Source organism: Lepidochelys olivacea (genome assembly GCF_965140295.1).
Source record: "Lepidochelys olivacea isolate rLepOli2 genome assembly, chromosome: 9".
NCBI classification, from domain to species: domain Eukaryota; kingdom Metazoa; phylum Chordata; order Testudines; family Cheloniidae; genus Lepidochelys; species Lepidochelys olivacea.
In genome coordinates, this window is record NC_140419.1 from 37,038,768 (window position 1) to 37,055,153 (window position 16,386).

General features: G+C 39.3%; 1 long non-coding RNA gene across 1 annotated transcript in view; it reads right to left on the minus strand.

Moving 5' to 3' along the window:
* The window catches only part of LOC311526735, a 36,188-nt gene extending 30,396 nt beyond the window's left edge, over positions 1 to 5,792 (minus strand). Inside the window, exon 1 of the long non-coding RNA XR_014713117.1 lies at positions 5,721 to 5,792. This is a non-coding gene — a long non-coding RNA (uncharacterized lncRNA). The remainder of the gene's footprint in view (positions 1 to 5,720) is intronic.
* Positions 5,793 to 16,386: the final 10,594 nt, after the last annotated feature.

The following is a 16,386-nucleotide window of genomic DNA, read 5'->3' on the forward strand; positions in this document are numbered from 1 at the left end:
GCCAGCTGCTGTAATTAATCTGCTTTTGCATGTTCACACTGCACTCCTTGTGCTGGCAGTGTGTGTCCTCACCAGGAGCACTTGCACCAACTTAACTTTCAGGGTGGGGCATTCTGAAAGGCAGCAACAGTCAATGTAAGCAATGCAATGTCTACACTGACACTGCATCAACCTAACTACATTGACTTAAGCGCTATACCTCTTGCAGAGGTGGAGTTATTAAGTCGTGTGACAGGGTCGGGCCAGATGGCTACAGGAGAGTGATAGAAAGCAGATATATTAGCCCCAGGTTAAGTGGATCCCTTTTCCCTGGGTAAGGTAACAGGGAAGGTTCCAGAACAATCCAGGAACTTTCTGGAAACAATTAAGGCAGACAGGCTGATTAGAACACCTGCAGCCAATCAAGAAGCTGCTAGAATCAATTAAGGCAGGCTAATCAGGGCACCTGGGTTTAAAAAGGAGCTCACTTCAGTTTGTGGTGTGCGCGAGGAGCTGGGAGCAAGAGGCGCAAGAAGCTGAGAGTGAGAAGGCGTACTACTGGAAGACTGAGAAGTACAAGCATTATCAGACATCAGGAGGAAGGTCCTGTGGTGAGGATAAAGAAGGTGTTGGGAGGAGGCCATGGGGAAGTAGCCCAGGGAGTTGTAGCTGTCACGCAGCTGTTACAGGAGCAACTGTAGACAGCTGCAATCCACAGGGCCCTGGGCTGGGACCCGGAGTAGAGGGTGGGCCCGGGTTCCTCCCATCCCTCCATCCCCCCATCCCCCCAACTCCCTACTTGATGCCAGATGAGTTGAACTGGACAGTAGGTTCCACCAGAGGGGAAGGTCTCTGGCCTGTTCCCCGACCCACTAGGTGGATCAGCAGAGACTGCGGGGATTGTTCTTCTTCCTTTCCCCATGCTGGCCAGTGATGAGGCTAACTGAGTGAATGGCAGATTTGAGCCATGAAAGTGGCCAAACTGAGGGCTGCCGTGAACCTCTGAGGTGAGAAAATCTGCCAATAAGTGCAGGACCCACCAAGGCAGAGGAGGAACTTTGTCACAGTCGGTATAGTAGACGACTTACATCGATAGGAGCTACACTGTAGTGTAGACATGAGTTAGGTCAATGTTAAGCTGCTTTGGTCCAATAAAATATATTACCTCACCCACCTTGTTTCTCTAATATCCTGGGACTGATATGGCTACAACAATGATGCATATATAAATGTCGTAACATTCTGGAATCTGGTCAAACTTAGAGACTTCCTCATCACCCACTTTGATCAAGGGCATTTGAGTGCCATAGGAAAAATGTGGCTGGAGAGACTCAGGAAAAAAGTAGAAAGCAAGTTATCAGTGTATATTTTCAGCAGGGAGAGAGAGAGCATGCAAATTGATGGAGCCAAGCTTGAATCTATTCATACAGTAAAATATATCTAAGTGACACAGCCTTTTCCTATCAGTGATGCCCTAAAAGAAATCCACACATACCTGGGGAAAGAAAGTGGAATATTTCCTTTTTTTAAGCTATAAATTTTTCTTCATAACTGTTTGGTGCTTAATACACCTGTGTGAGGAACTGACGTTCCATTTTGAGAGATTTAGAGATTTTGAAATTTGGCTTCACTCCAAATCAGAACAAAAACCAAAAAATTTGAAATTCCCCACAAAGGAAAATCACGCCCCACAAAAGTTTCATTTTGAGTCCATCAAAATATTTCATTTCAACAAACCAGAAATGTTTCATTTAGATTCTGACTTTTTAAAATTTTGCATAATTCAAAATTTTAGAAAGTTGAAACAAAAAGTAATTTACGAGTGGGAAAAACAAACAAAACAAACAAAAAAACTAATAAACAATTCATTCCTAAAATGTCAAAGCAAGACACTTCAACACTGTTGAAATGTTTTTGGTTTTTCTCCCTAAACGAAATTCTGGCAAAAATCGACTTGATTTTGTGAAGTATTTCAATTTCAACACAACTACATATTCTGATGGAATATGGTTCTGTCAAAGTTACTCCAAGCAGCTTTAGTCCCTAAATATTAAGATGATGGATGCTTAGAAGTAGAATAGATAGTGTTGGGATTCCCTCCAAAACCTTTTCCACTCAGCTTACCCAGAAGACCACCTCTAGTTCTGGGAGAACACCTCATCCAGTTCTCTGGGATCCTGAACACTCAGTTCCACTCCAGATTTCATCATTTGGATTCCTTTATTTGTCATTCAGCAATGCTACACTGAGTTATCAGACTCAAATGTAGGGAGACGAATGCAGGGTATATCACATTTCCAAAGTTACACAGAAACCCTCTCCCTTTACATACATTTACACATCTCAATGCATTTCCTATACATTACATCACACTTTTTTGGATTGACTTGGTTATTTGGCAAGAGACAGTCCCTGTGCAGCACACAGTGTCCATGCATTGTCCACACTCCACCTAGTCCTTACCTCATCTCCACATTCCTAATTTATTATCTTGTCCATTGTTATTCTTGCTCATAGTAAATGATTCCCTGTGGGTTCTTCCTCTTATTTTAGCTGGCTCAGAGATTCTGTCTTTTTCAGCCTAATAATCTGTTTACCTCCCTAGTTCTGTCTTCCAAGAAATGAGGCCTCCCTGCAGGTGTTAATTACTCATGTCAGGACAGACCTCAGCTACAGACAGCTAGATAATCATCTTTTCAGACATATGGAGAGTATGTCACTTTATGCATTAAAAGGCTTCGTTTCATTTGGAAAGGAATTTTAGGACAGACATGAAAATAATATGTGGGTTGTGTGTGTGCTCACATATATTTTTACCTATATATGACATATAAATAGGTATTTGTATTACTGCAGGGAACTGAATGATAAATTTATGATTCAGTAGCATACAGCACATAAAATATTCTTTCTCTTTTTCCCTTTCTGCATGCAAAAGATAACTGGAAAAAAAGAGCAGAAACAAGAATAAACGAAATACATTTATCTTTTATCAAAGTATTTTGTTGCAATCATACCATTTTCTTCTCTCCAAGCTGGCATTCAGATTACATTTCCTAATTTTCTCTGTACCATAGTAAACCTATTTGTGTGAATGTTAGTAATAATCAGGCAAAATTCATGAATGATTCCTGTCTGCTAAAGTCCGATGAGTACCTTTTGTTTGTTCTACTCATAGAGCTAAACTCTGCTACCAGCTTACATCAATGTAAGGATTTGCCCACATGGGAAAATTGATCAGGATAGCTATTGTGGAATAAACTATTCTGCAATAGCTATTCCAAAATAGCTCCTCAGGTGGGCACTCTATTCTGAATGAAATGACTTTTATTCCTGAATAATTAAGGCACTCCTGGAGTAATTATTCTGGAATAAAGTCATTTGTATTCCAGAAGAGAGTGCCAACTATTCCAGTCAATTTCTCCATGTAGACAAGCCCCAGGTCTGCAATAACTCTACTATTTCAGTGGAATTACTCCTGATTTTTGTTAAGCTATTTCTATGGAATTTCTCCTTTTGCTGTCTTCAGTTCCTTTCTATTGTTTGCATTCGGTCTCATCATCCAAGTCACTGAACTTGTCAAAACTGACACAGATAGTGCAGCCAATATATCTATTGTATGTTGCTTGCATCTTCAGTTTAAAATTAATCATTCCTGACCAAGGTTTTCGAAAACAGAGACCTGATTCTCCATTGCCCTGCATCCTATGTAGTTATTTGAACCAATGCAAGGTAGTTTTTAGGGGTGTTTCCCATCATCTTTGCACAGGTGTAAATGACTGCGTGAGGTGCAGAGCCATTGAAAATCAGGTCTTGGGTACCTACATTAAATGGGAATTGCTTGGTGCTCAAAGAAATTCACTCTAATTATTTAGGTGCCAACATGTGGACTCAAGAACTGGACTTTAAAATCTTGGTCTTTGTCTTTTGGAGTTGTTTGCTTTGCAGTTTGCTAGTCTAGTCTAGTTTGCTAGCTTATCTCTAAATAAATAAAAGCCCTTCTCATTGTACCATTGATATGTTTTTTTCCTGTCACCTTTATTCTTAGTTCTGTTGTTCTGGGTTGTCAGACAATTTCAGATGGACCCTGGTCATCTTACCATTTCCCCCAGTTTAAGGATGTCTGTCTTTATTCCAAGCAGCTCTCTTAATAGAAAAGTATATCCTAGATTAATTTGGTTCTTGTACATCAGTTGTCAGGTGAACATAGGGAATCAAAAATAGTTCTTCAATTTAAAGTTCTTCTAAACCACCAGTTTACTGCATCTCATCATATCCCTATACTACAACACACTAGAGATGGGCAAAAAAATTGAACAGATTTTTCAGTGCTCGAAAACATTTCATGAATTTGGGTTATTTTTCATTTCAAAGCAGCATTTCCAATTCAAATTTGGCCAATTAAATACACACAAGGATGAAAAACATCCCAAAAGTGCAAAATTGAAATGAAAAGCCTTGGGGAAAAAATTATGTCAAGTCAAACAAAATGTTTCAGTCAACTCAAAATAATTGAAAAATCGAAAAAAAATCATTTTGAATTGACCCAAAAAGTTTTGGTTGATTCAAAATTAAATTTTTCAATTAAATGAAAATTTTTGAAAATAATTTAGTTTCAGTTTGAATGAGAATTTTTTTTGTTGAGATTTTGATTGGGTCCCCAAACCAAAAGATGCATTTTTGCTCATCTCAGACTGGCTCTTCAGAAATGATACATCTGGTCCATATAACAGAAGTCAAAATACATTTTGTCTGTTGTAGTGGGTATGGATGGCAGCAGTAGAAGAGTTAGTTACAGCTATCAGTTAAAGAAATGCCTATGATCTGAAATAAATGAAAAATCTGTATTTCTGCAGCAGTCACAGTGCACAAGCTAATGCAATCCACAGTGAGAGGAATGCATGGATTTGAGAAACAAGGAGCTTATTTTGACAGCTAAGGAATGTTCTTTGTTTCAGCAGAAAAAAAATTAAAAATGATTAGCAGCAAACTACAGTTAAAGATTCAATAATTAAGATGAAGACAATAAATGACAAGGTGTAGGCATATGATGCTAAAGTGGTAGACAGTGCTTTTAATAGAGTCTAAAGGACATTTGTGGGTAGGGCTACATGAAAAGAGATACCACAGATTAGAGCAAAAAAATTAAGGCAGGAAAAATCCATTGAAACAACAGCAATTATCTCAACACTTACCAAGTTTAGGAGCTTTGTAAGCCACTTCATTATAGTACTTTCAATAACTTGTAGAAAGCTGCTTCGATTGAGTGACGTACCAGGGTACAGTCCAAACCACTGGGGGCTGTGTTATCCCTACCCTGTAACCTGGGGTGCCTTGCAATGCCTTGGTGTTGTAGCCTGCCAGTCACACCCTGGCTCTTACTGGCCTTGTTATACTATAGGGTGACCCCAACACACTCCTACTCCTAGACTTTCCCCCATAAATGTATGTTTTATACTGCCCAGTCCTCTCCTAGACAGTTCAACTATATTAAGTCTGTTATTTGTTTAAGGGAGTAACATACACTAGCTTATTATCTTAAATGGAGTTACCCAGACACTTCAATTTAAACACACTGTATTAGATAAAACAATAAAACAAGTTCATTAATTACAAAGAGAGATTTTAAATGAATACAATAATGAGGCATAAAAGTCAAAAATAGTTACAAGAAAAATAAAGATAAAATGTTTTCTAGCCTATCTTAACAAACTATATGAGATTCAAGCAAAATTTCTCACCACATGCTTCCAGCAAGATTATTGACCAAAAACTCTTCAGGTCAGGACCCCTCCCCCAGAGTCCAACAGCAGTTTCCTTTTGTCTTCTCAGGTGCAGAGAATGTGATAGGCATGGAGAGAGAGAGAGAGGGGAAGGGAGTCCCTTGGTATGTTTGCCCCTCTTTTTATAGTTTCAGTCTCATGCTTGAAAAAACATTTCCAGTCGAGAGTCAGGAGACAAAGAGTCTATGTGGAAGGATGTTCGCTGCTGGTTTTTCCCCCCACCTGTTTAAGCTTCCTTTGTTTTCCCTGTTTGCAACTCTGTTTACTACTTAAATGCAAATTAAGGCAAGCACATTCCTTTGTTAAGGACAGACCTGTCTGCCAATGTCTGCCTGGTCAGGGTTGTGGGGTAGAGGTTTGGAATAAGTGTTAATAACATCATACAGAGGAATGTTATAACTTCATATACAACATTGCTGCACATATTTTATCAGGATACTATTGATCAGCAAGTTATGATTTTTCAAAGCATCTCTCACAAGGTATACCATGTACAAAGATTATTACAACGGTGTGTAGGGTGTGAATACAGGGGGTGTATTCCATCACAGATTGCCATAGTGAAAAAGAGCAAAAGGTTCATTTAGTCTGTCATCCTGCCTCCAGCAGGGGCTTATACTGGTTGTTGCAATGAAAGGCAAAAAAACTTCCAGCAAAGCACCTGGCCAATTATGAATGCCAAATGCAGCCATCTTATATTGACAATCTCTATCAGAGGATTCCAAAGGCAAAAAAGGGTTTGCTGATATGAGCTCTATGTTAGTATTAGCCTCTTCACTGTTCAAATATTTGGCCCATATATCAGGCTGAATGATGATTTTTGCAGCTTCTAGTAACCAAAAGAAGTTAAAAAAATACTATACATGCAGCAAATACCAGCATGGAGTAAAGCTACATGAAGTTCCTGCTCATAATTTCCCACAGTTTTCAGATGTCTAAATTTCAAAGGAGAAAAACAAATAAACTGAAACTGGAGCAGGAAGAAAGAGTTTGTTGGTTTTATGGGAAACCCTAAGCTATGTTTTAAAAGCCACAAGTCAAATGCTCAGTTCAGAGTGAAGAGGCGAGGAGAAAAACACAAGCAAAATAAAAGCGCACCCTGCTGAAATACAAATATGTCACATAGTTCAGGTTCACCCGAACGTGACAGTGCTTAAATGAACATTGCATTCTGTGAGATTGTCTTGGTCTGTTCAGAGCACTGAGTTTTTCTCCTTCAGACAATCTGTGATTCCAATGCATGCCACTCTTTTTTCCTCTGCTTCCCCTTCAGAATCTGAATAGTGTTGCTAGCATTAGGAAGCTATTTTATCCTGCAGATCAAGCAGCAAACTAAAAAATGTTGACTTGCTTTAATTTAATTTGGAGAACTGGCAATTCATGTACTTGCAAGTGCATAAAGAAATCACAAACAACACTATTTTGCCACAAATAAACACAAATCTAACATTAATGGAGTGGGTCAAATGTATCATTTCTGAAGTGCCAGTTAGAGCTGAGCAAATTATGGATTTTTCGATGTAAGGACTGAACCAAAAAAATACACATACACACACACAAAATCCTATTCAAACCAAAGCTAGTTCTTTTCAAAAATTATCACTGCATGGTGGAAAAAAATGATTTAGCATCAACCCAAACTTTTTGGATTGATGTGAAATGAAAATTTTGGGGGTTTCTTGACTAGATATTTTTTTCTCCCAAATTTTTCATTTCGGGTTGTCCATTTTCAGGTGTTTTTCACCCTTTGTGGGTTTTTTTTTTAATTGACCAAATTTGAATTTGAAATGCTGCTTTGAAGCAAAAAGTCAGAACAAAACATTTCAAAATTTTGAAATGAGACATCTCTCTGTCATTGGGAATGATTGAAGCACAGTTTGTTCTTTTAAGACATATATTCCTTCTAATTAACACCAGAGTTTTCACCTGTCTGTGTAGAAAAAAGGTGAACATTTTAGAGTTAATAAACTTCCACCTCAAGCTGCCCTTGTAATATGGGGTACTTAGCAACCAGAAAAGCACAAGATGTTCCATCTTAACAGCATGGATTGCTATTAAATGTGAAACGTTTGGGACAGGAAACTGCTCTCCAAAAACAGTTGAAAACTGGAAGTAGACAGGGAAATTACTCCATTTCAAATTCTAATGCAGCTGATAAATGTTACATCTCCCCCTCTATCCCAATCCCTGGCATTTGTCTCCTCCATACCTTTTACGATCAGACTGAAATGATGAATGTCAGTTTAAAAGGTTGGCTAGCTCATTATATTTGTTGGAAGGGGCAGGAAATCAAGAGATAAGGTGCTGCTTGGGGAAATGATAATATCTACAAGTGGATCACCTGACATTTGAACAAGGCTAGAAATTCCATCCATATAGCACATTGTAAATCAAAGCCTAGTTCTATAATTTCTCACCCATCAGTCAAGATAAGTCAATACTGACTGACGATGGTATAAAGTGCCATGGTGTTCTTTGCCATGAAGTCTATTGTCATCTGACTGCTTATACAAATCCAGACCCTAGCTTCGCAGCCATGGAGCCATTGATCTAAAGAAGCTTCTGGGGAGAACTGCCTTCTCTCTCTTCCCACCATGTATCTCCCAAGCACATAGACCAAGACAAAAAAATGTACTGCAAGTCCACAGCACCTCTAATAGAGTTGCATTGTCTGACATGATAAACCTCACATGAGATGATTTCACTGGAGGTGGTGTCCACTGTACCACACATCCATATGTGCAATCTCTAGAACACAAGAATGCAATCCCAGCTTCCGTGGAAAACTGTTCTTACAAGTCTTAGCTTTTGCCTAGTGTATCAGGTTTGTTTCATGTCTGCATTTTCACCTGCCATATTGAACTGGGACTTTATGAAATTTGGATCTGATGGGTATATCTTTTCAACGACAACATTTGCACTGTAAAGGCAGCCTGTTATGAGACTAGCACAAAAGAACTCTGCCCGCTGGTATGCGGAGAGCACAGGGAGGAGTTCTGTCTTAGGGTCACACTTGAATTTGCTGAACTTCAGTGATCCCTGAACTCACTTTTTTCCAGCTTTGTCCAGCTCTAATAATAAAACTCTTCCCTGAAGATGGGAACCATACTTTTATAGGTCTCTAGGCTGATATAAAAGGGACACTTTAAAAAGCACATCATGGCAAACTACAAGGAACAGTTTTCTTTTGACTTTATACTATCTAGTGTGTATTTCTTGAACATCTTTTAGCCGAGCTACTGGATTGTGTGGAGGCTGCAGTCAGTGGAAATGAAAGGATTAAAAACCATTCTTGAATATGTGATATTTAGAATTACAGCTCTGTCACTCACAGTAGAGTATTCTGTGGTGGCTACTCCTTTACTGGAGAAAACTTGTATTATGCTTATTGTGATAGTTCCAACTCATAAGCAAACAAGCCCTGTAGTTTATTGCCTGGTCCAAAGCCCACTGAAGTCAATGACACCCTCTCCACTAACTTCAGTGAGCGTTTGCCTTTACTTCTGGTGTCTGATGGGTCTTGCCCACATGCTCAGGATCTAACTGATTGTCATATTTGGGGTCGGGAAGGAATTTTCCCCAAGTCAGATTGGCAGAGACCCTGGGGAGTTTTTGCCTTCCTCTGCAGCATGGGGCACGGGTCAATTTTAAACGCAAGTTTAAACTAGCGTAAATGGTGAATTCTCTGTAACAGAAAGTCTTTAAATCATGATTTGAGGACTTCTGTAACTCAGCCAGAGGTTAGTGGTCTATTTCAGGACTGAGTGGATGAGGTTCTGTGACCTGCAATATGCAGGAGGTCAGACTAGATGATCATGATGGTTCCCATCTGGCCTGTGAGTCTATGAGTCTAACCACCATCATTAAAGAGGTGGAAAAAAATAAAGGCCTTGAGTGAAATCTTGGCCCTGTGAAAGTAAATGGGAGTTTAATCAATCCTTCCAACAGGTTCAGGATTTCAGCTTTGTTTAACAGAGACTTTAAATAGCTTCAAAAATCTACATCAGTTTTCAAGAGCGCACTGTTTGTGCTCAGCAGATAGATTTATACCGTAGTTCTGGGCTTCTCTGCATATGCTTATTTCACATAGATCTTCAGTGTGAAGTTCTGAAAAAATAAAGTTTCTGTTATCATTTTAAGTGCTGACGTGAGTCAAACTCTGCTAGCCATTATTATCCATATCTTCAGCTTCAGTGACTTCCTGAGATTTGTGGTTGTATAACTCAGAGCAGAATTTGGCCTAATAAATTTGTTACAATTCCAAACGGGGAGAATTTCTGATGGCCTTGTTCTGCTCAGCAACTGTATGACAAACATAATAAATCAGGACTAATTTTCATAAAACTTTGGCATGAAAGTACAAGGGAAGTTAATATGAACAGGAAAATATAATCTATATTCTTATAATGCAATTTAAATTATTTTTCTTCTTCCATATCAATAGGTCTTTATTACATTCATGGGATTCATGAGCTCCCTCTAGTGGCTAATTATGGACTTATTTTTTCCCACCACAACATTCCTGTGAATGGAGCAGGTGACACAGAAGACCGTAACAGGAGAAGCAACGATCAGTTCCACAGGGCTATGTTTGCTTTTAACCTCTGTTGTGGCTAAATAAATTATTAGCCCTTCGGGCTAAATAACAGTTTCTTCATAAGTCAATCAGCATGTTTTTTCGCTGCCCCAGGAGCGGATCTGGAGTCAGACTGCGACTCACACAGATCCCCTTTGGTCTGGTGAGGAAAGTGCATTGTGCCCAGTCTATTGATGGCGCAGTCTATTACTGCTGGTACAGCTATACTGGCCAGAATGTTGGCTGAGGTAGAGTGTAGCACAGGGGGTGCTCCCTTGGGAGCAGAGGGGGTTCCATGTGGCTCCATGAAGACTGTTCTCCTCTTCAGCTCCCTCCCTCCCAATGCAGCTACCCATAGTAAGAGTCATCTGATGTACAATATTTGGTTGTTGTAAGTTTCTGACTATAACATTTTTGTACAGTTTGGAGTTCTCTCTCTCTTACACACAGGCTATAGAGTCACTTTCAACACTAGCGTGAGTGAGTTCAACAAATCAAGCAAATGTCTTCAGTAGATTTGTATCCAATTAATCCAGCACTGAATTTACCCCTTTTACTGGGATAAGCTAGATGTTTATACTGTGTTGTGTTTAACTAATTAAAAACAGAAAATAACAAAATCAAAATAAAAACCACCAAGGGTTTGTCTACATGGTGGGGTAATGCACTTTACCAGCGTAATTTCCAAAGAGCACTAACGTTGCATAGTAAGTGGTTTGTGAAGATCCTGCTGGTGAGTACAAAAGGTTCTCCAGTATGTTTAACATAGTCCTGTTTCAAACTGCTCTATGTTAAAGTGCACCAACTGGAACTACACAGATCAATTAATGTGCAAAACATTAGCACTCTTTAGAAACCACACACCTGGAGAGCACATTAACACACTGCATAGACAAGCCCAGAGAGAGAAATACATATTTATAAAAAGAGAAAATTGCACTGTTGAGAGATTATATAATTGAGTTGAACAGATATATCTTTGGAATGAAAATTCAGATTGCATAATTATATTTTCTGAGTTTTGAATGCTTGCTTTCCACATTAATAGAGAAGTTTCCAATTTGTACAGACTGATTGAAAGCCGTGTACCTAGTGCTCAGGGTTGTTTTTTTTTTTTAAATAATTGTTTGATAAAAGTGAAGTGGAAAGAGGAAAAATATGCTCCTTTTTTATATTAATTCAGGCTTATCCTTGCAAGCTGATTATCTCGGGAGATCTTGTTTGGTCATAAATATAAACACTTGACTGCAGGTATAAAGATTGACAGATATGGATGATGGGAAATGACACTAAATGAGATAGAACTCTCCAAATCCATGTCATTCTCCTGTTTTGCAGTCCTCTTACTGAAATATATTGAAAACATTGTGTTACACTAACTAGTATAAATTCCTCCAAGGATTAGGTTTATAGATCCTATATTAATTTTTTTAGAATAAAATGGAGGAGTATTAGAACATTTTTGCCTAACAAGTTCACTGAAGAAATGCAATAGCTGTCACTATTCAGTGAAAAAAAAATCTATTAACATGCATCAATTTCACTTATTCTTATTGCAGAATAATAATGATTAGTAACAAGAAAGGCAATGTGAAAGAAACTCAGGACCACGGTTTCAAAAAGTGAAGTTTGAGGCTTCTGCCTATATACAAAGATATAATTTCAAATGTGTGTGCTCAGTTATCACAATTGTACATGCAAATCACATGTTTATATATACAAATATCTAGACAACTAGCCATTTGTATGCACCATTACCTGATGTGTGTGTGCAAATACCTTAATTGAGCATGCAGATGTGGACATGCAAATATATCCACATCTTAATGAATAGATCGTTTTTGAAAACCTATCCCTTTGTACTGTTGCTCAGGTTCGTTCAGGGCTTGATCAGACCTTTAGAGAAAAAAGGTTTTATCGTGGGATTTGGTATTGAGACAGTGAAATAGGCATTAACTTCTGAAAGTTAGGCCATGTATACACTACCACTTATATGGGCAAAATTTATGTCACCCAGGGGGGTGAAAAAACCACCCCCCTGCCCTGAGTAACATACGTTTCACCAGCATAAGTGGTATTGTGCACAGCACTTTGTTGGTGGGAGAACTTCTCCCGCCAACATAGCTACCGCCGCTCATGGAGATGGTTTTTTTATGTTGATGGGAGTGTAACCCAGGGTTCTTTCAACCCAAAGCTCTTGGTAACTTTTACTCTGTGTGAGGTGGTGTCAGGAAATAAATCAGGGGAGACACAGCCGTCCGACCAATAGAGGGCTGGCACAAACAGGACAACACAAGAGTGCTTTCATTTAAAGCTAAACTTTACTTAGTCTCAAGCACTTATACACACGTCCACAACAGGTTAGTAAAACACCCCCAAACCTTGATAAGTACCAAAGCTGAGTGTGGCTCTCGAGTGGCATAGCGGCAGCCCATCTGCAACTGGGGAACACAAGATGCATCCAGAGGGAGAGTCAAGTCCTGAAGAGTCCCACTACCTCAAACTTTCCCCCCTTTATTTATACATTAGTAATAGAATGACATGTCCCCTAAAGACAGGTTTCAGAGTAGCAGCCTTGTTAGTCTGTATCCGCAAAAAGAACAGGAGTACTTGTGGCACCTTAGAGACTAACAAATTTATTAGAGCATAAGCTTTCGTGGGCTACAGCCCACTTCATCGGATGCATAGAATGGAACATATAGTGAGAGAGATACATACAGATAAGTTGGAAATTACCATACAAACTGTGAGAGGCCAATTAGTTAGGATGAGCTAAATGATATCCCCTAAAGAAACCTTGTCAAGCAAGCTGTCATAAATATAAAGGGAAGGGTAAACCTCTTTAAAATCCCTCCTGGCCAGAGGGAAACTCCTCTCACCTGTAAAGGGTTAAGAAGCTTAAGGTAACCTCGCTGGCACCTGACCAAAATGACCAATGAGGAGACAAGATACTTTCAAAAGCTGGGAGGAGGGAGAGAAACAAAGGGTCTCTGTCTGTCTATATGCTGCTTTTGTCCGGAATAGAACAGGAATGGAGTCTTAGAACTTTTAGTAAGTAATCTAGCTAGGTATGCATTAGATTATGATTTCTTTAAATGGCTGAGAAAAGAATTGTGCTGAATAGAATAACTATTTCTGTCTGTGTATCTTTTTTGTAACTTAAGGTTTTGCCTAGAGGGATTCTCTATGTTTTGAATCTAATTACCCTGTAAGGTATCTACCATCCTGATTTTACAGAGGGGATTTCTTTACTTCTATTTACTCCTATTTCTATTAAAAGTCTTCTTGTAAGAAAACTGAATGCTTTTTCATTGTTCTCAGATCCAAGGGTTTGGGTCTGTGGTCACCTATGAAAATTGGTGAGGCTTTTTATCCAACATTTCCCAGGAAAAGGGGGGGGGTGCAAGTGTTGGGAGGATTGTTCATTGTTCTTAAGATCCAAGGGTCTGGGTCTGTAGTCACCTAGGCAAATTGGTGAGGCTTTGTACCAAACCTTGTCCAGGAAGTGGGGTGCAAGGTTTTGGGAAGTATTTTGGGGGGGAAAGACGTTTCCAAACAGCTCTTCCCCAGTAACCAGTATTTGTTTGGTGGTGGTAGCGGCCAATCCAAGGACAAAGGATGGAATATTTTGTACCTTGGGGAAGTTTTTGACCTAAGCTGGTAAAGATAAGCTTAGGAGGTTTTTATGCAGGTCCCCACATCTGTACCCTAGCATTCAGAGTGGGGGAGGAATCTTGACACAAGCAGTTTCAATGGTCAAGCAAGAGGCTTTCTTCTGATTATTGATTAACCAGGTGTGGATTTTTCCAGAGTTTGCAGCCTTGAGGCCCCAATAGACATTCCTGGGGCACTCCTGCTCTTCTAAAATGCATGTATCAGCAACTTCAACACAATTCTTATCAGGAAGGACGTGGGGTCAAGCTGCCCTTTCTGTGGCATCCAACCATCCCCCCCCTTGGTTAAACTGAGATTGCTGAATGGCCAATTTACAGCCTGCTGACTTGTCTGCTTTTAGCAATAAGCCATAGTGGTTTCAGGCACTTTACTGGTTTGCCAAAGTCTCCCCCTACAAGAGACCTCTCTCCCATCAGTATAGACCGGCTACTGAGTGATCTTACAGTGAGACATCTGTGCCACTGTAAGCCCGATAGTTGGCTTTAAATGTTTTTCTTACAGAAAAGGGATGCAGTTGAAAAGTGATCATAAAAGCTATAGTAAGCTGTTGTACAAAACAATAGTTGGAAGCATATTTTGTTCCTCTTTCCAATAGTTGTTTCACATTTAACTGTTTTGCCAGCAAAATTATTAAAATGTTCCAAAAGAAAAAAAAATGGGAAGAAACCAAGACTTCAAGGAAGTTTAGACATTTCTGTAAGCTAGTGTGTGGCACTGGATGAAGTGCAGTGCATGAGGAGATGATCATGCCATTGATGACCATGCCATCGATGACCATAGCACCAGTCTCCGTTGGTGTTAAAATACAACCTATTTAGTCATTGTTCAACAATATATTCTTCAAAACCCATATAGGCAGCTCACCCACCCCCAATTCCCATCCTCTGTGCCCTGCAAAAAACCCTCTGCGCTTTCTTGCCCTCTTGGGGAGATGCATATTGAACATGTGGCTCATTAAAACGCACATAATGCAATGATTGTCTTAATAGAATTCTTTAGTCAAACTCATTTGTTATACTCAACAAAGGTCCTTTTGTCTTTAAATAAAATTGTGATGATCCCTCTTCCAATGGAAATAAGGTTCAGAAAAGACTGGTACAGCATTGGTGTAGTGAGCAAAGGGCAGAAGGATGCCCTCACCCCAAAAGAAAATGAACAAAAGCTCTGCTCTATCCACAGATAGAGAAGGAACAACGGGGGCATGCCACAAGAGCGCCTACTTACGTTTCAACTTTTTTCCCCGGGCAAAAGCCTTGAGGAGTGGGGAAAACCATATCATCACTTGCCCTTTCACAGATAAAATTTCCCCCTATAGTGCAATTGTACCCATTGGCATAGGGGGTACAAATTTCAACTGTTTGCCAGATGGAGGAAATGAACCCCATCTTGTGTATTTTCTGTAGAGTTGAAAGTTTGCCACGCATTACAGTGATGGCAAAGCTACCGCTTTTGATAGCTGGAAGTTTTTCTATAACTAGGTTGTTCCAGGTTTTCACAAACCGTTTGCTTGTAGAGAGAGACCAATTATTTCCATTCTGAGGCAACAACACTAGCTGTACAAAGTGAGCAGTGCAGAGGGGATGACTGATTTTGGAGTTAATTCTGTCATCAGAAGCTAGTAAACCCAGTTCTGGGCTGAGGCTGAGTCTTCTGTTGAAATTCATAGAGCAAAGAAGAGCAATTTGATTCCTAAATAATTTTGTTTGTTTGTTTTGGTTTTTTTACAAGACAGACCCACCATAAAATACCAAAAGTAATTAGTTTCATGACATTGCTTTTCTAATTCTAATGTGTCCTGGAAACAAATTCTGCAAAACAGACCCAGGGAAACATGTGATCTATATAGTGGATATAAGTATTCAAGTAAGAAGTACAAATGCCAGATTTTCAAATTCTTAGCAGCCACAATTGTGAACAGATTTTTTAAATTTCCAGCAAAGTAGGCTCTTAGAATCAAACCATTTGCATGCACATTAATCAGACTAGAGTCTCTTTTGGTGAGGGAAATTGAAATCATTTTGCCATTATCATCTATAAATTTGTTAGATATTAATAATGCATACTTTGTAGAGGGAACTTCTCAAATCCTAATGGAGTCAACCACAATATCTTCTAGGTTGAGTAAGTAAGTAGTACTAGGTTTAGTAGATAAGCTTTCTATCCATTATTAGGTAGCATGATGGTTAAAGATGTTGACTCTATAGTTTTTGTTTTTTGCCATACCCACAAAATGTTGCTGTCATAACCAGACAGCTAAGGGTAGCCTAGAATTCCTCCTTACCTGTAAGGGGTTAAGAAGCTCAAATAACCTGGTTGGCACCTGACCAAAAGAACCAATGGGGAAAGGAGATACTTTCAAATCTTGGGGGGAGG